The following is a 24,564-nucleotide window of genomic DNA, read 5'->3' as shown; positions in this document are numbered from 1 at the left end:
CCTGTCAGTGTCTCTGTGTTCCTGTCAGTGTTCTCTGTGTTCCTTTCAGTGTCTCTCTGTGTTTCTGTCAGTGTCTCTCTGTGTTCCTGTCAGTGTCTCTCTGTGTTTCTGTCAGTGTCTCTATCTGTGTTCCTGTCAGTGTCTCTGTGTTCCTGTCAGTGTTCTCTGTGTTCCTTTCAGTGTCTCTCTGTATTTCTGTCAGTGTCTCTCTGTCTTCCTGTCAGTGTCTCTCCATGTGTTTCTGTCAGTGTCTCTCTGTGTTTCTGTCAGTGTCTCTCTGTGTTTCTGTCAGTGTCTCTCCATGTGTTTCTGTCAGTGTCTCTCTGTGTTTCTGTCAGTATCTCTCTGTGTTTCTGTCAGTGTCTCTCTGTGTTTCTGTCAGTATCTCTCTGTGTTTCTGTCGGTGTCTCTCCATGTGTTTCTGTCAGTGTCTCTCCATGTGTTTCTGTCAGTGTCACTCCGTGTAGCTGTCAGTCACTCTGCCTGCAAAAAATAGCAGCAATTCTGAATCGCGCTGCCGGAGCCTGTGGGAGTGGGGCTCATCGTGCCCGAAACACTGCAGCTCCGATCGGCACCTCCACGCAGGCCACTCCCCCTTCCCCCCCCCACCGATCACACGCAGAGTGGCAGCAGACCCCCCTACCCCCCACCGATCACACACAGAGTGGCAGCAGACCCCCCCCCCCCCGACCATCCGCCCTGCCCCCCCCCTCCCCCCCCCCACCACCAGAGAGTCATCTGACCTACCTTACTCCCCCCCACCACCGATCTGAGTCAGAGAGCCGCTGGAAGCTCTGAACCTACCTCCTCAGAAGCTGGAGCGACCGAATCGAACCTTTGCGGACCATGTCAGTTTTGCGCTGAATCTGGCCAGGGCGAACGCGGTGGTAAAGTGGGAAGTGCCGGTAAGTTTGAGCGTGCAGCCAATTAAGTCAATTACATTGCATGCAAATGCATTTGAATTCCAAGGGTGGCCATTTTTGGCCCTTGGTAAAGCGGGAACTGGCGCAGAGGCAGGTATCGATCATGCTACTCGCCTCACGCCCAACCTTATCAAGTTTTCGCGCCTGAACACGGGCGCAACTTGATGGTAAAATCAGGCCCAGAGTTTTTCTGTGTTTGTTTCAATTACTCTGTGATTCCATCTGTGTCTCTCTGTGTTTGTGTCAGTGTTTCTGTCAGTGTCTCTCTCTGTTTCTGTCAATGTCTCTTTGCGTTTCTGTCAGTGCCTCTCTATGTGTCACTGTCAGTGTCTCACTGTGTTACAGCCAACATTTTTCTGTGTTTCTATCCTTGCCTCTCAGTGTCTCTTTGAGTTTCACTCAGTGTCTCTCTATCTTTGTCAGTGTCTCTTTGTGTTTCTGTCATTGTCTCTGTCTGTGTCTCTCTCTCTGTATTTCTCTCAGTGTCTCTCTCTGTTTCCCTCAGTGTCTCTCCCTGTTTCTCTGTCCGTGTCTCTCTGGCTGAAATACCGAGACAGTAAGAAGTCTCACAACACCAGGTTAAAGTCCAACAGGTTTATTTGGTAGCAAATACCATCATGGTATGATGTTGACAGAAACAGAATTTCTCTGTGTCTCTGTCAGTGTCTCTCTGTGTCTCTGTCAGCGTCTGTCCCTCTGTGTTTCCATTAGAGTGTCTCTGTTTCTGTCAGTCTCTGTGTTTCTGTCTGTCTCTGGATCTTCATCAGTGTCTCTGTATTTCAGTCAGAGTTTCTCTCTATGATTCTGTCTGTATCTCTCTGTGTCTCTGTCACTATCTCTGTGTATCACTCAGTGTCTTTCTCTGTGTTTTTTTCTGTCTCTCTCAGGGTTTCTGTCCGTGTCTCTCTGTGTCTCTTGGAGTTTCTATCAGTGTCTGTCTTTGTAGCTGTCAGTCTGCCTCTTTGCTTCTGTAACTACCTCTGTGTGTCTCTGTGTTTATTTCAGTGTCTCTCCATCTGTTTCTGTCCGTGTCTCTCCATCTGTTTCTGTCCGTGTCTCTCCATCTGTTACTGTCCGTGTCTCTGCATTTCTGTCAGTTACTCTCTCATGGTTTCTGTCAGTGTCTCTCTCATGGTTTCTGTCAGTGTCTCTCTCACTGTTTATGTCAGTGTCTCTGTGTCTCTCTCTGTGTTTCTGTCAGTTTCTCTGTTTTTTTCTGTGTCTCTCAGTGTGTGTGTTTCTCTAAGTATCTCTGTGATTCGCTCAGTGTCTGTGTGTTTCTCTCTGTCTGTCTCTCTGTGTGTTGCTGTCTGTCACTCTCTGTTTCTCTGTCAGTGCTTCATCTGTGTTTCTGTCAGTCTCTCTCTGGCTGAAATACAGAGATGTTGACAGAAACACAGTTTCTCTGTGCTTCTTTCAATGGCTCTTTGATTCCGTCAGTGTCTCTCCATCTGTTTCTGTCAGTGTCTGCATTTCTGTCAGTTACTCTCTCACCATTTATGTCAGTGTTTCTCTCACTATTTATGTCAGTGTCTCTCTGTGTCTCTCTGTGTATTTCTGTCAGTCTCTCTGTGTTTCTGTCAGTGTCTCTCTCTCTGTGTTACAGCCAAAGTTTTTCTGTGTTTCTATTCTTGTCTCTCTATGTCTCGTTTTGTTTCTCTCAGTGTCTCTCTGTGTCTTTGTCAGTCTCTTTGTGTTTCTGTCATTGTCTCTCTCTGTGTGACTGTCAGAGTCTCTGTCTGTGTTTCCCTCAGTGTCTCTCCCTGTTTCTCTGTCCGTGTCTCTCTGGCTGAAATACCGAGAGACATTCACCGAAACAGAGTTTCTCTGTGTTTCTTTTAATGATTTTCTGTGATTCTGTCTGTGTCTCGGTCTGTTTGTCAGTGTCTCTCTCTGTGTTTGTGTCTGTGTCTCTCTGTGTTTTTTGCCAATGTCCCTCTGTGTTTCTGTCAGTGTCTCTCGTGATACAGTCTGTGTCTCTCTGTGTTACTATCGATGTCTTTATGCGTTCCTGTCCGTGTCTCAATGTTTCTCTTAGTGTCTCTCTCTCTCTCTTCATTTCTGCCATTGTCTCTCTCTCTCTCTCTCAGTGTCGCTCCCTGTTTCTCTTTCATTGTTTCTCTGTGTTTCGGTCAGTCTCTCTCTGTGTTTCTGTTATTGTCTCTGTCAGTCTATCTCTCTGTGTTTCTGTCAGTCTCTCTCTATCTTTGTCAGTGTCTCTCTCTGTTTCTATGTCAGTGCCTATTTGTGTTTCTGTCTTTGTCTAGCTGAAGTAGAGAGAGAGATGTTAACAGAAACAGAGTTTCTTTGTGTTTCTTTCAATGCCTCTCTGTGATTCTGTTTGTCTCTCTTGGAGTTTCTGTCACTGTCTCTCTGTATGTTTCTGTCAGGGTCTCGCTGTGTTTCTGACAGTCTCTCTCTGGCTGAAATACAGAGACAGAAACAGAGTTTCTCTGTGTCTCTGTCAGTGTCTCTCTGTGTTTCTGTCAGTGTCTCTCTGTGTTTCTTTCTGTCTCTCTGTGTTTCTGTCAGTGTTTCTCTCTGTGTCTCTGTCAGTGTCTCCCTCTCTATATTTCTGTCAGTGTCTCTCTCTGTGTCTCTGTCAGTGTCTCTGTCAGTGACTCTGTCAGTGTCTCTGTCAGTGTCTCTGTCAGTGTCTCTGTCAGTGTTTCTCTCTGTGTCTCTGTCAGTGTCTCTGTCAGTGACTCTGTCAGTGTCTCTGTCAGTGTCTCTGTCAGTGTCTCTCTCAGTGTCTCTCTCTGTGTCTGTGTCAGTGTCTCTCTATATTACTGTCAGTGTCTCTCTCTGTGTCTCTGTCAGTGACTCTGTCAGTGTCTCTGTCAGTGTCTCTCTCTGTGTCTGTGTCAGTGTCTCTCTATATTACTGTCAGTGTCTCTCCCTGTGTTTCTGTCAGTGTTTCTCTCTGTGTCAGTGTCTCTCTGTCAGTGTCTCTCTCTGTGTCTCTGTCAGTCTCTCTCTGTGTCTGTCAGTGTCTCTCTCTGTGTCAGTGTCTCTCTGTCAGTGTCTCTCTCTGTGTCTCTGTCAGTCTCTCTCTGTGTCTGTCAGTGTCTCTCTCTGTGTCTCTGTCAGTGTCTCTGTCAGTGTCTCTCTCAGTGTCTCTCTCTGTGTCTGTGTCAGTGTCTCTCTATATTACTGTCAGTGTCTCTGTCAGTGTCTCTGTCAGTGTCTCTGTCAGTGACTCTGTCAGTGTCTCTGTCAGTGTCTCTCTCTGTGTCTGTTTCAGTGTCTCTCTATATTACTGTCAGTGTCTCTCTCTGTGTTTCTGTCAGTGTCTCTCTCTGTGTCAGTGTCTCTCTGTCAGTGTCTCTCTCTGTGTCTCTGTCAGTCTCTCTCTGTGTCTGTCAGTGTCTCTCTCTGTGTCAGTGTCTCTCTGTCAGTGTCTCTCTCTGTGTCTCTGTCAGTCTCTCTCTGTGTCTGTCAGTGTCTCTCTCTGTGTCTCTGTCAGTGTCTCTCTGTGACCGTCAGTGTCTCTCTCTGTGTTTCTGTCAGTGTCTCTCTCTCTCTGTGTCTCTGTCAGTGTCTCTCTCTCTATATTTCTGTCAGTGTCTCTCTCTGTGTCTCTGTCAGTGTCTCTGTCTCTGTCAATGTCTCTCTCTGTGTCTCTGTCAGTGTCTCTCTCTGTGTCTCTGTCAGTGTCTCTCTGTGTCTGTCAGTGTCTCTCTCTGTGTCTCTGTCAGTGTCTCTCTGTGTCTGTCAGTGTCTCTCTCTGTGTTTCTGTCAGTGTCTCTCTTTGTGTGTCTGTCAGTGTCTCTCTGTGTCTGTCAGTGTCTCTCTCTGTGTTTCTGTCAGTGTCTCTCTTTGTGTGTCTGTCAGTGTCTCTCTCTGTGTTTCTGTCAGTGTCTCTCTTTGTGTGTCTGTCAATGTCTCTCTCTGTGTCTGTCAGTGTCTTGCTCTGTATCTCTGTCAGTGTCTCTCTCTGTGTCTCTGTCAGTGTCTCTCTCTGTGTCTCTGTCAGTGTCTCTCTGTGTTTCTGTCAATCTCTCTCTGTGTTTCTGTCAGTGCCTCTCTGTGTTTCTGTCAGTGTCTCTCTGTGTCTCTGTCAGTGTCTCTCTCTGTCTCTCTGTCAGTGTCTCTCTGTGTTTCTGTCAGTCTCTCTCTGTGTTTCTGTCAGTGTCTCTCTCTGTCTCTTTGTCAGTGTCTCTCTGTGTCTGTCAGTGTCTCTCTCTGTGTCTCTGTCAGTGTCTCTCTCTGTCTCTCTGTCAGTGTCTCTCTGTGTCTGTCAGTGTCTGTCTCTGTGTCTCTGTCGGTGTCTCTCTCTGTGTCTCTCAGTGTCTCTCTCTGTGTCTCTGTCAGTGTCTCTCTGTGTCTGTCAGTGTCTCTCTCTGTGTCTCTGTCAGTGTCTCTCTGTGTCTGTCAGTGTCTCTCTCTGTGTCTCTGTCAGTGTCTCTCTGTGTCTCTGTCAGTGTCTCTCTGTGTTTCTGTCAGTGTCTCTCTTGCTGAAAGTCACAGGGGGCAATTCTCCCAAAAAAATTCAAAGTGTGGAATTTGCGTAAAAACTGGAGGAAATCCCGCTGTTTCTTTCAGCGAACATTTCAAAAAGAATCTCCCACATTCCACGGTGACACCGTGGTTAGCACTGCTGCTTCACAGCGCCAGGGACCCGGGTTCGATTCCCAGCTTGGGTCACTGTCTGTGAAGTTTGCATGTTCTGCCTGGGTTTCCTCCGGGTGCTCCGGTTTCCTCCCACATTGTGAAAGATGTGCTGGTTCGGTGCATTGACCCGAACAGGCAACTAGGGGAATTTCACAGTAACTTAATTGCAGTGTTAATGTCAGCCTTACTTGTGACTAATAAATAAATAAACTTTTTTTAAAAACTCTGTGCACTGCTGTGTGCACTAGTACTCAGTATAAAAATCTGTGGGAAAGAAAGAACAATACAGCACAGGAACAGGCCCTTCGGCCCTCCAAGCCTGCACCGATCATGTGTTCCTAACTAGACCATCCGTTTGTATCCCTCTATTCCCAGTCTGTTCATGTGGCTATCTAGATAAGTCTTAAATGATCCTAGTGTGTCCGCCTCCACCGCCTTGCTTGGGAGTGCATTCCAGGCCCCCACCACCCTCTGTGTAAAATACGCCCCCCGCATATCTGTGTTGAACTTTGCCCCCCCTTACCTTGAACTTGTGACCCCTTGTGTTTGTCACCTCTGACCTGGGAAAAAGCTTCCAACTGTTCACCCTATCTATGCCCTTCATAATTTTATAAACTTCTATTAGGTCGCCCCTCAACCTCTGTCTTTCCAGGGAGAATAACCCCAGTTTTCCCAATCTCACCTCATAGCTAAGACCCTCCATACCAGGCAACATCCTGGTAAACCTTCTCTGCACTCTCTCCAAAGAGCGAGTGAGTGGGGGCTATTCCTGCTGAAGAGGCCGGCAGCATAGCACTGAGTGCGCCATTGCTCATGCGCAGATCTGTCAATGCGAGTTCAATGCATGCACAATAACTCCTGTCTGCCGGCCACCCGATCACTGGCTCCCTCCCTCTGTCACTCAGCCCACTCTGCAGAGTGGCAGCAGGAGGCCCCGCCCCCATCAGGTGTGCCCCCCATTAGGCCCCGCCCCCTTGGCACTGCCTGATGTCCGGTAGGCAGTGCCCCGTGAGCATTGGCACTTTAGCCCTGGGCAGCGCTAGGGGGCCCAGACTGGCAGTGCCAAGGTCCAGGCTCGCGCCCCCCCCTTCATGACCTCGCTGGGAAAGGTTGTTGCCGGCGAAGAATAGGCATGCTCCCCATGAACTGGGAGCAGTCGACTTGGCCTCGCCGGTGGAACTGGAGGCCCCCGGGGGAGGCTGAGGGCAAGAGTGGTGTGCTCCTTGGGCAGTGCCACCCTGGCACCTGGGCAATGCCCACCCGGCACTTGGGCAATGCCCACCGGGCAGTGCCAGAGGGTGGGTTTGAAGGGGAGTGGCCAGTGGGGGGGAGGGGCAAATAGAGGTTGGGGCAAGCAGGGGTGGGGCCAGTGGGGGAGGGGCAAATAGGGGGTGGGGCCAGTGGGGGAGGGGCAAATAGGGGGTGGGGCCATCAGGGGTGGGGCCAGTGGGGGAGGGGCATTGGGGCAGGGCCAGATGAGGAGGGTCCAGTGGGGGAGTGGCCAATGGGGAGGGGCCATTGGAGGCAGGGGTAATGGGGGAGGGGGTCTGCTGCCACTCTGCAGCGATCGGTGGGGGGGAGGGCAAAAAGCCACGATTGGTGGGGGAGGGAGGGGGTCCGCGATCTGTCTGGGTGGCAGAGGAGTTGGCAGGGGCTATACCTTGGGCAGCGAGCCCCTGCGATTGCGGGGGTGGGGGTACTTCAGGCTGCCTGCACTAGGAAAGCCTGATGTGGAGATGCCGTCGTTGGACTGGGGTAAACACAGTAAGAAGTCTAACAACACCAGGTTAAAGTCCAACAGGTTTATTTGGTAGCAAAAGCCACGAGCTTTCGAAACAGGCTGTCCCTTCGTCAGGTGGGTGGGAGTTCTGATCACAAACAGGGCACAAAGACACAAACTCAATTTACATGAATAATGATTGGAATGTGAGTCTTTACAGCTAATCAAGTCTTAAAGGATCAGACAATGTGAGTGGAGGGAACATTAAGCAAAGGTTAAAGAGATGTGTATTGTCTCCAGACAGGACAGCCAGTGAGATTTTGCACATCCAGGCAGGTTGTGGGGGTTACAGATAGTGTGACATGAACCCAAGTTCCCGGTTGAGGCCGTCCTCGTGTGTGCGGAACCTGGCTATCAGTCTCTGCTCAGCGACTCTGCGCTGTCGTGTGTCGTGAAGGCCACCTTGGAGAACGCTTACCTGAAGATCAGAGGCTGAATGCCCCCCCCCCCCCCGCCTCCCCCAATCACAGGCAGAGTTGTTCTCTCTGGAGCGGAGGAGGCTGAGGGGAGACTTAATAGAGGTTTATAAAATGATGAAGGGGATAGATAGAGTGAACGTTCAAAGACTATTTCCTTGGGTGGATGGAGCTATTACAAGGGGGCATAACTATAGGGTTCGTGGTGGGAGATACAGGAAGGATATCAGAGGTAGGTTCTTTATGCAGAGAGTGGTTGGGGGTGTGGAATGGACTGCCTGCAGTGATAGTGGAGTCAGACACTTTAGGAACATTTAAGCGGTTATTGGATAGGCACATGGAGCACACCAGGATGATAGGGAGTGGGATAGCTTGATCTTGGTTTCAGATAAAGCTCGGCACAACATGGTGGGCCGAAGGGCCTGTTCTGTGCTGTACTGTTCTATGTTCTATGTTCTAGAGCGGCAGCGCCCCCCCCCCCCCCCCCCCCCCCCCACTCACCCTGGACCCACCATGGCCCCCATCTCCCACTGACTCCTCTGATGGCTCCCTCTCTCCCCCCCCAACGCCCCCAATCACCATGGAAACACAGTTAGCCACCACCACCTCCCCCACCTCCAAGAGTAGCACTGCGCTTGCCCTCTGAGGGCCACTCCCTGATACTCTGCAGGAGTCAGGGCATCATTTCTTTCATGGCTCCTTCTGTCCCCACAGGAGAAGACTGACCATAACACCCGAGAGAGGGAGAAGCGCTTGGTGATCAGGGCCTCCCTCGCCACCCTCACATGCTTGACCCTTGCTGCCGGCCCTCCAGCGCCTGGGTGGTGTTGCTCAGTGTGCTCCTCCTCCTCTTCCTCCTACTCCCCCGGCTGGGCGGCCTCCTCCCCAGCGACGCCCGGCTGGTCGGCCTCCACGTCCTCCTCCTCCTCCAAAACGTCTCCTCTCTGCTGCGCCAGGTTGTGAAGGGCACAGCACACCACCACGATGCAGGAAGAAATCAGGGGGCAATGTTGTCGGGCACCGCCAGCGGGGCCCAGGCACCTGAACTTCAGGAGCCCTTTGTACCTCTCCGCTATGGCCACGTGGGCCTCATGATAGCGGGTCTCCACCTCAGTCACAGGCCTCTGGACAGGCGTCATCAGCCAAGTCCGAAGTGGGTACCGCATTTCACCCATGAGTCATCCCTGCACCCTGGGCTCCTCCTCAAAGGCCTCTGGTATGTCTGAGCTCCTCAGAATAAAGCTGTCATGCACGCTGCCGGGGGGTCTGGCGCAGAGGTGCATGATGTTCATTTTGTGGTCACAAACCAGTTGCACATTTAGGGAATGGAACCCCTTTCTGTTGATGAATCTTCGTGGATTCTGCAGCGGGGTCTTGAGGGTGAGGTGGGTGTAGTCTATTGGCCCCTGCACATTGGGCATCCCCGCAAACCCTGCAGCCCCGGCTTCCTGCTGGGCCTGGTCCAGGTGAGATTTGATGTACTGCCCAGCCCGGGCACACAGGCCTTCCATGACCTGCTTGGCACAGGTGTGCACAGCTGACTGGGAGATGCCACATACATCTCCGCTGGGGGTCTGGAAGGAGCCAATGGCATAAATATTCAGAGTGGCCATCAACTTGACAGCCACCAAGAGTGGGTGCCCCCCCCCTGCGCCGAGGTGCCAGGTGGCACAGGTGTTGTACTGTCTCCTTTTGGAGGCAGCACACGGTGTCTGACACTTGTGTGCGGAACTGCCGGGGTCTCTGCTCCCTCCTCCTGCGTTCCCTCTGGGCAAATGGTGGCCACTTCCTACCTCCGGTGGCCGCCTCCCTCTATTCCTGCGAGTGGTTAGGCCTGGGCCTTCTCTGTCCGCAATTCATCCTCCTGCTCCTCCTCTTCAGCTCCAGCAGCAACCAAAAGAACAGCAAGATCAATGGGTTGCATCGCAAAGGCAATTACTTCAATCTGAAGGGGAGGGGATTTGAAGAAGGGGAGAAACACATGGAGCGGTTAAGGAATGCTGCTTGTTCCTAACCCAGCAACACACACTGCCCATACTGCCCATCCCCCCACATGCACCCCAGCAACACACCCCCTCTGTCTCCCAGCAACACAGCCCCCCCATCCCCAGCAACACAGCCCCCCGCCTCCAAGCAACACAGCCCCCCACCCCCCAGCAACACACTCCCCCATCCCCCAGCAACACAGTCCCCCGTCTCCCAGCAACACAGTCCCCCCGTCTCCAAGCAACACAGTCCCCCTGTCTCCCAGCAACACAGCCCCCCCATTCCCCAGCAACACAGCCCCCCCGCCCCCCAATGCAACACAGCCTCGCCTCCCAGCAACACAGCCCCCCGTCTCCCAGCAACACAGCCCCCCCGCATCCCCAGCAACATACCCACCAGCAACACAGTCCCCCACCCCCCCCCCCAGCAACACACCCCCCAATCCCCCAGCAACACACCCCCCAATCCCCCAGCAACACACCCCCCAGTCTCCCAGCAACACAGCCCCCGTCTCCAAGCAACACAGCCCCCATCCCCCAGCAACACACCTCCGCATCTCCCAGCAACACAGCCCCTCCCCCCGTCTCCAAGCAACACAGCCCCCTGTCTCCCAACAACACAGCACCCCCCCGCTCCCGCAGCAACACCCCCCCACCCCCACCTGCAACACAGCCCCCCGCCCCCCCAGCAACACACCCTCCCAATCCCCCAGCAACACACCCACCTCCCAGCAACACACCCCCCATCTCGCAGCAACACAGACCCAAGTCTCCCAGCAACGCAGCCCCCTGTCTCCAAGCAACACAGCCCCCCATCCCCCAGCAACACACCCCCCCCATCCCCCAGCAACACACCTCCGCATCCCCCAGCAACACAGCTCCCCCCCCCGTCTCCAAGCAACACAGCCCCCAATCTCCCAGCAACACAGCCCCCCATCTCCCAGCAACCCAGCCCCCCATCTCCCAGCAACACAGCCGCCCCTTCACCCAGCAACACAGCCACCCCGTCTCCAAGCAACACAGCCCCCCCCCACCCCAAGCAACACATCCCCCCAGCAACACAGCCCCGCCCCCGCCCCCAGCAACACTGTCCCCCCATCCTCCGCCCAATAAGACAGACCGAGAACGTATCCTGTAGTGAGCATAGACAGTGCTGCTTGAAAGGTTCTGAGGCTGCCGCACTGTCATTTCAAAAGGGTTCCAGCACATCCCCCAGCTGGAAGTGTGCTGCGTGCACTAGGACCCAGCGGCATCCCCAAGACCCAAGGTCAGTGCTGAGAACCGGGTCCGTGCTGCAAATTGGACATCAGGCACCCTGCTGAGCAACAGCCACCCGCCGCCCACACCCCCCCCCCCCCCCCACCCCCCCCCCCCTCCCCCCACACACACACACACACACACACACACACTCGCAGAGCCCTCCCCACCTGAAACACAACATGGCCATCATGAAATGACCCCCTGTGGGCAATACGGAGCGTCCGACAGTAGGCACTTACCTCCTCACTAACCCTCACTGATGGAGTGCCAGAATTGGACTTTTATTGAGCATGTCTGTTCCAGACAGATTCCAGATTGGGCGAACGCGGTGGTAAAGGCAGACGTGCTGGTAAAGTGGATTGAAATCCATGCAGAATTATTTAAATTGATGTCACGCGTGTTAGGCGGGTTCCTGATGGCGTGATTTTCTGGCCTTGGTAAAATGCGAACGGGCGCAGATTGCCCCACTTGCCTCACACCCGACTTTACCAAATTTTCATGCGTGAAAATAAGTGCAACACGATGATAAAATCCCGGCCTCTGGGTGGTATTTTAACATTTTTAGTCTAAGTGCTGGGCGGGTGAGGAACTGGGAGAGTTCCAGATCCATTTTGTGGGTGCGTTTTTAAGCACCCCCCCCCCATACGCTATCTGGCTGCAAAATTCTGAGCGAGTCTGTTAGTTGGTGCAGAAGCCAGTGGGTGGGGCCTAACGCACCCGAAAGCCTGCAGAGGGAGGCCTCTCATGCTGCACATGCGCATTAGCAGTAGCAAGGGTCTGACAGACAAAGAGAGAGCTCTCAGGCCCCTGCTACTGAAGGCAGCCTGAAGCAGTTCCCCCCCACCCCCCTACAATTGCGGGCCGCCATAGATGCAACCCCCTGTGCCCAGACCGATCGCGGATCCCCTCCCTCCCTCACTGATCACGGACCCGCTGCCCTCCCCCCACCGATCGCTGCAGAGTGACAGTAGGCTTCCTCCCCCATTAGCCCTGCCCCCACTGTCCCCTCTCCCTTCGACTCGCCTCCACTGACCCCTCATCTCATTGACACCTCCCCCATTGGCCATGCCCCCTGTTGGCATTCAGGTGTGAGATCGGCATTGCCCAGGTGCCAAGTTGGCACTGCCAATCTGGCATTGCCCAAGGGGCGCTCCAGCTTGCATTTGGCCTCCCCAGGGGGCCTCAATGGCCTCCAGTTCCACCGACAAGGCCAAGTCAACTGGGAGCTTGTCTATTCCTCACCGGCAAGAGCCTTTCCTGGCGATGTCATAAAGGCAGGCGAGCCCAGATGATTCAGTGCCAGGATCGCTCATGACAGCTAAATGCTTATTTCAGTGCATTTCAATAAATTAACCGCCTCTCGCCCGCTGGTCGCGTCGGAAATCCTATTGCCGTAAAATGGTGCCAGTCCAGAAATCGGCTCCAGTTGCACTAATCGCTTTACACCCCACTTTGTGACCACGTTGCACCCGAAAACAGGCGTGACGCGATGGTAAAATCCTGGCCTCTGTCTCTGTCAGTGTTTCTCTGTGTTTCTATCAATATCGCTCTGTGTTCCCGCCTGTGTCTCTGTGTTTCTGTCAATGCCTCAGTCTCTCTGTGTAACTCTGTGTTTCTTTCAGTCTTTGTGTGTTCCTATCAGTGCCTCGCTGTGTTCCTATCAGTTGCCTGTGTTGCTGTCTGTCTCTCTCTCTCTCTGTTTCTGTCTGTGTTTCTCTGTTTCTGTCAGTCTCTCCCTTGTTTCTGTGAATCCCTCTGAATTTCTGCAAATCTCTCTGTTTCTGTCAGTGTATCTCTGTGTTCCTGTCCGTGTCTAACTCTCTGTGTCTCTGTCAATGTCTCTCTCTCTGTTCCTGTCAGTGTCTCTCTCTCTGTGTTCCTGTCAATGTCTCTCTCTCTGTTCCTGTCAGTGTCTCTATCTCTGTGTTCCTGTCAGTGTCTCTCTCTCTGTGTTCCTGTCAATGTCTCTCTCTCTGTTCCTGTCAGTGTCTCTCTCTCTGTGTTCCTGTCAATGTCTCTCTCTCTGTGTTCCTGTCAATGTCTCTCTCTCTGTTCCTATCAGTGTCTCTCTCTCTGTTCCTGTCAGTGTCTCTCTCTCTGTGTTCCTGTCAGTGTCTCTCTCTCTGTGTTCCTGTCAACGTCTCTCTCTCTGTTCCTGTCAGTGTCTCTCTCTCTCTGTTCCTGTCAGTGTCTCTCTCTCTGTTCCTGTCAGTGTCTCTCTCTCTGTTCCTGTCAGTGTCTCTCTCTCTGTGTTCCTGTCAACGTCTCTCTCTCTTCCTGTCAGTGTCACTCTCTCTGTTCCTGTCAGTTTCTCTCTCTTTGTTTCTGTCAGTGTCTCTCTGTATTTCAGCCGGAGTTTTAATGTGCTTCTGTCAGTGTCTCTCTCTTTCTGTCAGTCTCTCTGTGTGTTTCTATTGGTGACTCTCTGTGTTTCTGTCAGTGTCACTCTGCGTCTCTGTCAGTGTCTCTCCGTGTTTCCGTCAGAGTCTCTCTGTGTGTCCCTGTCAGTGTCTCTCTCTCTGTGTCTCTGTCAGTGTGTCTCTGTGTGTTTCTCTCAGTCTCTGTGTGTTCCTGTCAGTGCCTCTCTCTGTTTCTGTCAGTGTCTCGCTCTGTGTCTCTGTCAGTGTCTCTCTCTCTGTTTCTTTCAGTGTATCTCTCTCTGTTTCTGTCAGTCTCTCTCTCTCTCTCTCTGTTTCTGTCAGTGTCCCTCTCTCGTAGTCCATCAGTGTGTCTCAGTGTTCCTGTCAATGTGCCTGTGCCTCTGTCAATGTCTCTCTGTGTCTCTGCCATTGCCCCTCTGTGTCTCTGTCAGTGTCTCTCTCTGTCTTTCTGTCCGTGTCCCTCTGTGTCTCTGTCAGTGTCTCTCTAAGTAGCTGTCAGTCACTCAGCATTTCTGTCATTGTCTCTCTCTCTCTCTCTCTCTCATAGTCAGTCAGTGTCCATCTCTCGTGGTCTATCAGTGTCTCTCAGTGTTCCTGTCAATGTGCCTGTGCCTCTGTCAGTGTCTCTCTGTGTTTCCATCAGTCTCTCTCTCTGTGTCTCTGTCAGTGTCTCCCTCTGTTTCAGTCAGTGTCTCTATGTGTGCTTCTTTCAGTCTCAGTCAATGTACATGTGTTTCTGTCAGTGTCTCTCTCTGTGTTTTTGTCAGTGTCTCTGTGTCTCTGTCAGTGTCTCTCTGTGTTCCTGTCAGTGTCTCTCTGTGTTTCTGTCAGTGTCTCTCTGTGTTTCTGTCAGTGTCTCTGTGTCTCTGTGAGTGTCTCTCTGTGTTTCTGTCAGTGTCTCTCTGTGTTACTGTCAGTGTCTCTCTCTGTGTTTTTGTCAGTGTGTCTCTGTGTCTCTGTCAGTGTCTCTCTGTGTTTCTGTCAGTGTCTCTCTGTGTTACTGTCAGTGTCTCTCTCTGTGTTTTTGTCAGTGTCTCTGTGTCTCTGTCAGTGTCTCTCTGTGTTTCTGTCAGTGTCTCTCTGTGTTACTGTCAGTGTCTCTCTCTGTGTTTTTGTCAGTGTGTCTCTGTGTCTCTGTCAGTGTCTCTCTGTGTTTCTGTCAGTGTCTCTCTGTGTTACTGTCAGTGTCTCTCTCTGTGTTTTTGTCAGTGTCTCTGTGTCTCTGTCAGTGTCTCTCTGTGTTTCTGTCAGTGTCTCTCTGTGTTACTGTCAGTGTCTCTCTCTGTGTTTTTGTCAGTGTGTCTCTGTGTCTCTGTCAGTGTCTCTCTGTGTCTCTGTCAGTGTCTCTCTGTGTCTCTGTCAGTGTCTCTCTGTGTTTCTGTCAGTGTCTCTCTGTGTTTCTGTCAGTGTCTCTCTGTGTTTCTGTCAGTGTCTCTCTGTGTTTCTGTCAGTGTCTCTCTGTGTTTCCGTCAGTGTCTCTCTGTGTTTCCGTCAGTGTCTCTCTGTGTTTTTGTGATGTGGAGGTGCCAGCACTGGACTGGGGTGGGTACAGTAAGAAGTTTCACAACACAAGGTTAAATCCAACAGTTTTATTTGGAATCACGAGCCTTAGGAGCACTGCTCCTTCATCAGGTGAGTGGAGAGTAGAGTTTCTCTGTGTTTCTCTCAGTGTCTCTCTCTGTTTCTCTCAGTGTCTCTGTGTTTCTCCCGGTGTCTCTCTGTGTTTCTCTGCGTCTCCCTCTGTGTAGCTCAGTCACTCTGCTTTTCTGTCATTATCTCTGTGTTTCAGCCAATGACTCACTGTGTCTCTCGCTGTGATTCCATCATTATTTCTGTCTGTGTTTCTCTGTCTCTGTCAGACTCTCTGTGTCTCTGTCAATGTCTCTCTGTGTGTCCCTGTAAATGTCTCTGTGTTTCTGTTAGTGTCCCTGTTTGTTAATGTCAGTGTCCTTCTGTATGTTTCTGTTAGTGTTTTTCTGTTTCTTCATTGTCTCTGTTTTTCTGTAGATGTCTCTCTCTGCATTTCAGTAAATGTCTCTCCCTGTGTTTCTGTCAATTTCCCTCTTTGTTTCTGTCAGTGTCTCTCTACGTTTCTGTCAGTCCCTTTCACTCTGTTTCGCAGTGTGCTTCTCCCTCAGTGTCTCTCAGTGTTTCTCTCAATGTCCGTTTCTGTCAATGTCTCTCTCTGTGTGCTTCTCCTCAGTGTCTCTCTGTGTTTCTGTCAATGTCTGTTTCTGTCAATGTCTCTCTCTGTGTGCTTCTCCTCAGTGTCTCTCTGTGTTTCTGTCAGCTTCCCTCTCTGTAGCTGTGTTGTGAAGTTAGTGATGTAAAGTTATTTTTAAAACTTGTAAAATACTAAGAATTGTAAAATTGCTTGGTCTGCTTAAAAAAAAGGTAATTTTTTTGCCATGCTTAGAGAGTTAAAAGAGATGCAGGTGCATGCTGTACACAGACTGAAACATTGATTCACAAGGCTGGGCAATGGTGCTGCCAGAACAACTGGTTGTTTTTGAAGTTCGCCCCATCAATTTAAACTAGGCAGCCTATCAGATTTGAATTTGATGTTTTGATAACCCGCCAACCAGTCCTATTGTGGGGATTTTGGTATGTCATCAGGGACATAAGAGCCACACTCCCAGCTCCAGAGAGCCAGGCAGCCACTGACTCTGCCAGCCAGCCTCTGCCACAGTTCACAGCTTGAGAGAGAGACACAGCCAGCAACTGTCTCTGCCAGGATAACAGCCACATTTATGTCTTAAAAGAATGCCTCATCTCAATCACAAAGGCACCAACAGAAGATAGTGAAATCAGAAGAAGACAGAAAAGAAGACAGAAGATTCTAGAAGAAAAAATCACATATTTTGAGAGTGACTGGATATTCTTTTTTTTTGTTAATAAGTGGGAATTGTGTTTATCTAAACAGCATTCAATTAGAATAGTATTTTATTTGGGTTGTTAATAGTTTAGTTAACCTGTTCACTGTTAGTTAGACAAATAGTTACTTGTTGCTTTTTCAGAGAGAATCTCGGGTAGTTATTTTGATTTGACCACTAAAATTTGCAGACATTACCCCTTCTCACACACTTTACCCGATTATGAAGAGAGGTACTTCTCTTTGAATGGTTGAGTGTTAGTTCTCAGAGAGGAAATCAACTTCCCCCTTCATAACAGATTTGGGGCTCAGGTCCTGGATTTGAACAGTCGAAGATCCTCAGGACCTGGATTTGAACAGTCCTAGATCTTTAAATAAACCTGAAGTGGAAGATCTGTTAACCGACAACAAGCCGGTTAAATCAAAAGTGGGGAAATGGCTCCTAAAATGCTAAAGAGGTTCTGGGGGTTGAAGATGCTTCCCAAATTTGCCAAGAGAGTTTAGAAAGACAGAAAAAGGTGATACTTGTAGAATTGGCACACAGGCTAAAATTGGGTTTAACCAGGGATTATAGGAAAGCATTTAGATATATCAGGGGAACAGTCAAGTACAGTAAAGTTAGAAAAAATTAAATTTTAAATAAGATGATTGGAGTTAGAAAGTGAACTTAAAAGGCTGGAGTTAGAAAAAGAGAGAGGGGAAAAAAGAGAGAGAAGAAAGAGAAAAATGGTTTGAGTTGGAAAAGATGAAGTTGGAAGTTGAAGCAAAAAGACTTCAAATGACAAAAGTAAAAATACAAGATGGAAGTGATGGTGAACAAGCTCAGCGTAGCCAACATGCCTGGTAGGGATATATACAAATATGTCCAAACATTACCAAAATTCGATGAGAAGGACGCATAAGACTGTTTCATCTCCTTTGAGAAATTGGCTACACAGATGAGATGGCCAGAAGAGGTGTGGGTGATGTTAATTCAGAACAAGTTGGTAGGCAGGGCTACTGAGGTCTTTGTAGCGCTATCAGAGGAAGTGTCAGGAAAATATGAAGAAGTAAAGAAGGCTGTTTGAGTGCTTACGAATTGGTACCAGATGCATATAGATAACGATTCAGAAATATAAGAAAGGAACCAGGTCAGGACATATATCGAGTTTGAAAGAATCAAGCAGAGCAACTTCGATAGACGGGTGGGAACATTAAAGATAGAAAAGACATATGAGGCTATTAATGATATTATTCTGCTGAAGGAGTTTAAAAACTCACTTCCAGAAGTGATATGAATTCATGTTGAGGACCAGAAAGTTGAAACAGCAAGAAGAGCTGCAGAGATGGCAGATGATGCACATTAGTGCATAAATTGCAAACTAGCTTCTAACAGCAATTTCATTCCATGAGTGATAGAAATTGGGAAAGAGGGAGATTCTACAATGAAAAACAAAAAGTAGATCACACTGGGAACAATTTACCACTTGTGGAAAAAAGAAACTCAAGAGGGTGGAAAAGAGGTGAAAGACCTCGGGTGTTTCCACTGTGATAAGGTGGGACACAAAAATTCACAGTGCTGGTGGCTTAAGAGAGGCACTGGAAGAAAGGATGTGGTAAAAGATGCTCAGCCAGTGGGATTAGTTAAAACAGGGAAGGAAATCTCGAAAGAAGTTGAGGAGCTGAAGGAGAGTGCACATCTAGGCATGGGCTGGATAGTAAGATAGCACCCGATCTTTTCAAAGACTTCACCTATGTGGGTAAGGTTTACTCAGGTAGAGCAGGGGGACCAGGTAAAGAAGTTAAAATATTGAGAGATACGGGAGCTAGTCTGTCATTAATAGTAAGAGATGAAAATATTTGCACTCTTTCTGAAATATTGCCTGAGAAAATGGTAATCTGTGGAATAAATGGAGAGAGGAGTAGTGTTCCCCTGTGTAAAATAAGGCTGGAAAGTCCAGTCAAGATTGGGGAAGTGATAGTGGGAGTGATGGAAAACTTAGCTATTCAAGGAATACCATTTATCCTTGGGGCGGCACGGTAGCGCAGTGGTTAGCACTGCTGCTTCACAGCTCCAGGGTCCCGGGTTCGATTCCCGGCTCGGGTCACTGTCTGTGTGGAGTTTACACATTCTCCTCGTGTCTGCGTGGGTTTCCTCCGGGTGCTCCGGTTTCCTCCCACAGTCCAAAGATGTGCGGGTTAGGTTGATTGGCCAGGTTAAAAATTGCCCCTTAGAGTTCTGAGATGCGTGGATTAGCGGGTAAATATGTGGGGGTAGGGCCTGGGTGGGATTGTGGTCGGTGCAGACTCGATGGGCCGAATGGCCTCCTTCTGCACTGTAGGGTTTCTATGAGTTCTATATAGGTGGATCAAATGTGGGAGTGATGCCCATTGTAATGGAAAAGTCAGAAGAAAATCAGGGAATGAAGAGTTAAAAGAAAAATACCCTGGAATTTTTCCAGAATATGTGGTGACAAGATCCCATAGCCATAAGTTAAAACAGGAAGGGAGAATAAAAGAGAAAGATGAAGGAGTTGAGGTCCAGTTAGCTAACACTCTGTTTGGTGAGATGGTAAAGGAAAAACTTAAGCAGGTAGAGGATCAGGCAGAGGGTATTTTAAGAGACTCCTGGATGAGTACATGGGACTTAATAGGATGGAGGGTTATAGGTAGGCCTAGAAGGTAGGGATATGTTCGGCACAACTTGTGGGGCCTGTTTTGTGCTGTAGTTTTTCAATGTTTCTATTCAAGAAGTAGCACAATCTGAAGTTCTGCCCATCTGTCAGATGTGCTCTCTCATCAGGACCTTATCCTTGACATAATAACATTCAGGAATGCTCTGTGCTTCCAACGTTGAATAGGCTATTTGATAAATGTGGTGTAATTTGGAATCTGCAAACAATCTGTTTGAAGTAAACACATCTGTCTCTTTATCTCCACCTGCTTCCTTTGCAGTCAATTTGTGAAAAATCACATCCGATGAGCTAACCTCTTTTGCCTCACCCGATTTCTTCAATTCTGATTGTCCTTTAGGTTTAAGTGCCTGTGATCTTGTCACTACACAATCTGGGAACATCCCAGGATATTATTTTTGTAAGGAATCTGTAGCTTGATTACATACAGGCTGTTCAACTACTGTGGGCATCACTGTGCTAGATTTGGGCGGCACGGTAGCACAGTGCTTAGCACTGCTGCTTCGCAGCTCCAGGGACCTGGGTTCGATTCCCGGCTCGGGTCACTGTCTGTGTGGAGTTTGCACATTCTCCCAGTGTCTGCGTGGGTTTCCTCCGGGTGCTCCGGTTTCCTCCCACAGTCCAAAGATGTGCGGGTTAGGTTGATTGGCCATGCTAAAATTGCCCCTTAGTGTCCTGAGATGCGTAGGTTAGAGGGATTAGCGGGTAAAATTGTAGAGATGTGGGGGTGGGATTGTGGTCGGTGCAGACTCGATGGGTCGAATGGCCTCTTTCTGCACTGTAGGGTTTCTATGATGATCATTCCTCTAAATGATTTGAGCCCCCGCAATAGCTCATTTCTCCACTAATCCTACAGTTACTTCTCTCGTCCTAAAACTGTTCCTTAAGTTTTTACCTTCACTAGAGGGAGGAATTTTCCTGTTTTCCCCATGATCCCTTATGATCAGGACTTCTTTTAGTGTCCCTTCAGGGCAACAAATATCTTTATCCCACAACACTGGGGATTGATTTGTCCCTGTATCTCTCAAGATTTTAATGTCCTTCCCCATTCTATCCTGTCCACATGGAAAAACTCTTCCGGGTCCCAAAAAATCCTTGAAGTCTTCCGCCACCTGCTGGTCACTTAGCCACTGTACAATTTGTCCACACGTTCATCTCCATTGGCTGTTCACTCACTCTATGGATAAATCCCTACCTGTTCTTCTTGTTCTCCCTTCTCTGAATTTATTTTTTCCCTTTTCAAGATTGATGACTCCAACTGACTTTTCCTTTAATAACCAGCATTCTGATTTCATGTGGCCCATTTTATTGCAATGGTAACATCTAACCCTCTTGACTTCTTTCAGAATGGGTGAAACCTCTTTAGCATTGTCTTTTTCCTGTGGTGGTGGCTCCCTTTTTTCCTTGACTGTTTTTTTTCCTCACATCTTCCCATTTTATATCTTTTTCCAATTCAAAAGAATTAATAGTAAAAAGGTTTGGCTTTACAGACTGGTTCATAATCATCAGCTAGCTCTGCTGCCTGTCTAATGGTCTGAACTCTTTGTTCCTCCACTTGCATCCTAACAATCAAAGAGATTGAATTTTTAAATTCTTCTAAAACCTCTCTAAGGGCTTGAAACATTTTCAAGATATTTACAGCCCATTTTCAATGCTCAAAATATTTTCCTTTAGTCTTTCTAATTCAAGATGACCTTGCCCAGGTGGTGTACTTGTGTTTTGAAACTTCTGCCTGTGTGCCTCGGAACTAGCTCATGTGCACTAAGGATCAGTCTTTTGACAGTCTCATAGTCCCTCAACCTCTCCTCATCCAAAGATGTATATACTTCAGTAGCCTTACCCACAAATTTACTCCTCAAGGGTATTGTCCAATTCTCTTTTCCATTTTCCTTGTTTAGCTACCTTTTCAAAAGCTATAAAGAATGCTTCTACATCCTTCTCCTCAAATTTTAGAAGTGCCTGTATGAATTTAAACGTCCCCCCAATAATTTCATGTCTCGAGCTGCTTTCTCTCTCGCCCTGCTCCCGTGTCTCTACTATAACTTGCTGCATTCTAAAGTTAAATTCTGGCTCTTAATGCTTTTCTCTTTCTGGAATTGCTAATTTCTGTATTTCCAATTCCCCTGAAAAAGCTCTCTCTCCTCTTTCTCTTTCTAGTACCGGCATCTTTCTCTTTCTTGCTCCAATTTTCTCATTACTGATTTGACCATTTCCAATTCCCTTTCTCTTTTCGCCTGAATGCAGGCTAATTCCACTGCCTCAACTTTTCAGAGAAGTGGGTTTGTCTGACAACTCTGGCGGGTTTAAGTGCTCCACTAATCTTTCCACAATCTCAGATTTCTTTCACCCTACAAGTGAACCTAGCTCCAATTTATCTGCCAATTCTAACAGTTTAGCCTCAGGCACATTTTTCAATTTTGCCAGGATTATATTATTCACTTCCAAATACATTTGGACTAGAGTGAGAGCCATTTCTTCTTCAGTCTTTTACTTTGAATAACAACCTTTCACTTGCTTTCCATGGTTCTCACACTTGTTACCTTTATAAAGTAAGATTCGCTACACCAAAAGAATTATGCTTTTTAAAATATTCCAGATGTATGAAACCCCCACTGATGTTATGTGTGAGAGTGTTCTGACCTGAAACGCTGGTTTTGCTTGGTGTATTTTTTTTGGGATATTAATGAGAAACATTTGTGGAAACAGTGAGAACTCTGACCTCTCTTTTGTTAATCAAATAAATACTTTACTCAGAGAGTGGTTGGGGTGTGGAATGGACTGCCTGCAGTGATAGTGGAGTCGGACACTTTAGGAACATTTAAGCGGTTATTGGATAGGCACATGGAGCACACCAGGATGATAGGGAGTGGGATAGCTTGATCTTGGTTTCAGATAAAGCTCGGCACAACATCGTGGGCCGAAGGGCCTGTTCTGTGCTGTACTGTTCTATGTTCTAAGTATTTATTGAGTAGAAGAATGATAATAAAACACGACAAAGAACAGTCTTGTACTTCAGCAGATTAACAATAAGCACTAAGTCCCCAAAGAATGAAAACCCAAAAGTATCTGTTTCCCCTGTAATCCTAAACTCTGCTGAGACCCTGTTTCCCAAACAACAACCATAAATCTATTGGTCAAATCTAGCCAGTGATTACCACACCATACAGCTTAAATGATCACGGTTTGGGAATGGTCTTCGGTTCAGGAGAGAAAATGATCTTTTGCATAAACAGATTTTTGCCCTCAGCACTCCATCTCCAGCTGAGGTGTTTTCTGAAGATGATTACCTCTCGGTCTTTTTTGCCACTGCTTCTTCAGCACCTCATCTGTTTTTAAACTGTTTCCTGGATCACAACACTGACTACTAATTATAACAATTGCAAAGAACTCCCTATTCTTTCCTATCTCTTAGTTAATGCCCAGACATGGTTTACAAAAGTACATGGCATTTTAATATTTATTGACACTGTCAGTATCTCTCTGTATTCCTGCTATTGTCTCTCACTGTTTCTTCTGTATCTCTCTTTCAGTGTTACTCTGAGTTCCTGTCAGCGACTGTCTCTGTTTCTGTCAGAGTCCCACACTGTCTCTGTTAGTGCTTCTCTGTGTTTCTGTCACTGTCTCTCACTGTGTCTCTGTCAGTGTCTCTCTATGTGTCTGTCAGTGTCTCTCTCTGTGTTACTGTCAGTGTGTCTCTGTGTTCCTGTCAGTGTCTCTCTGTGTTCCTGTCAGTGTGTCTCTGTGTTACTGTCAGTGTCTCTCTCTGTGTTACTGTCACTGTCTCTTTGTGTTCCAGTCAGTGTCTCTGTGTTACTGTCAGTGTCTCTCTCTGTGTTACTGTCGCTGTCTCTTTGTGTTACTGTCAGTGTCTCTGTGTTTGTCAGTGTCTCTGTGTTACAGTCAGTGTCTCTATATGTGGTTCTGTCAGTGTCTCTGTGTTACTGTTGGTGTCCCTTTCTGTGGCTCTGTCACTCTCTGTCTGTGGTTTTGTCAGTGTCTCTCTGTGGTTCTGTCAATGTCTCTCTCTCTGTGTTACCATCAGTGTCTCTCTCTCTTTCTGTCAGTGTCTCTCTGTGGTTCTGTCCATCTCTCTCTGTGTTACCATCAGTGTCTCTCTCGGTAGCTCTGTCACTGTATCTGTCCGTGGTTCTGTCAGTGTCTCTCTCTGTGTTCCTGTCAGTGTCTCTCTCTGCATTCCTGTCAGTGTATCTCTCTGTGTTTTGTCAGTGTCTCTCTCTCTGTGTCTGTCAGTGTCTCTCTATGTGGTTCTGTCAGTGTCACTCTGTGTTACTGTTGGTGTCTCTCTCTGTGTTACTGTCAGTATCTCTGTTTGTTATGTTTATTGGGGGGTAATTATTGACCAGGACACCGGGGCGAACTCCCTTGCTCTTCTTCAAAATAGTGTCATTGAATCTTTTACATAGGGCAAGTGGAGAGTCAGTTTTCAGTAAAAGTCAGCACCCTGACAGTGCAGCACTCCTTAGGACTGCACTGGTTTGGCAGCCCACATTTCTGTGTTCAAATCCTGAACAGAGAGGTGAAACCCTCTTACTCTGAGCACAGAGTGCAAGCCACTGAGCCAGGTTAGTGTGAGTGTGCTGTGTTAAAGCTCCCATTCCCCTGTCACCTCACCTCTGGTAATGTTTGTATAAAATAATCTGCTCCTAGTATATCTCGAACTGACAATTCTCGTGTATGAAGATTACACAATTTAATTTAGTCTTATAGTCATCCTGGCTCCCCATCCTTTCTTGAGGAGGTTGTACACATGAGGATTCATCTGAACATGTGCTGGCCATCCTCTGGTAGTGTTCTTCAATTGTGAATCTATGGAGTGAGGCGCTTCCACCACGAAAAGCAACATTACTGACCCCGGTCAGATGCTCAACTGATTTCAGCTTAACCCACAACTAACCTGGGATGTGCCGAGGCTAACTGACTTGTTTTGCTCAGGAACAGGTACCAACTGCATGTCGAACCTGAGGCCATCCCTGAGGCAGCAATATCAGCTGTCATGACCAAACTATCAGAGATAGTAACAGGAGGTTGTTTAGCCCCTCAAACCTGTTCTGCTGTGGAATTCTATCTCAACTTCATCTTGACTCTGTAACTCTCAACGTAGAAATAAAGGAACTAGGAGTAGGCCATTCAGCCCACTGAGCCTGCTGTGCCAGTGTGATCATAGCTGAACCTCGATCTCAAAGCCTTACTCTCGCTCTCTCCCCACACCCCTTCAGTGTCTAGAAGTTGCATCTACTTCTTTCTTATATACATTCAGTAACTTGGCCTCCACTGCCTTCCTGGCAGAGAATTCCACAGGTTCACCACCCTCTGACTGAAGGAATTTCTCCTTATCTCAGTCCTAAATGTCCCATCCCTTAATGTCCTTCTCTCACACTCGCTCCCAAACACTTATCTAACAAAAAAATCTATCAATATTGCGGCAACAAAAATCTATCAATACTGCTGAAAAACTATCACTGTAAGAAAAATCTATCGATATTGCTCTAACAAAAATCTATCTGTATCACTGTAACAATCTATCGATATTGCTGTAACAAAATCTGCATGACTGTAAAAAGAAATCTATCAATACTGCTGAAAAAGGAGACGTTACTGAAGTTCTTCAGGACAAACACAAGAATTCCAAATTTCAAATGT

The 24,564-nt window shown here is 48.3% G+C and overlaps 1 long non-coding RNA gene across 1 annotated transcript in view; it reads left to right on the top strand.

The window, feature by feature from the left end:
- The window catches only part of LOC144497874 (uncharacterized), a 470,708-nt gene that overhangs the window by 444,571 nt on the left and 1,573 nt on the right, over nt 1-24,564 (top strand). The window lies entirely within an intron of this gene.

Source organism: Mustelus asterias, chromosome 8 (assembly GCF_964213995.1).
Source record: "Mustelus asterias chromosome 8, sMusAst1.hap1.1, whole genome shotgun sequence".
NCBI lineage: Eukaryota > Metazoa > Chordata > Chondrichthyes > Carcharhiniformes > Triakidae > Mustelus > Mustelus asterias.
The sequence above is the reverse complement of the archived record's forward strand: the minus strand, read 5'-3'. Positions and strand labels throughout refer to the sequence as shown.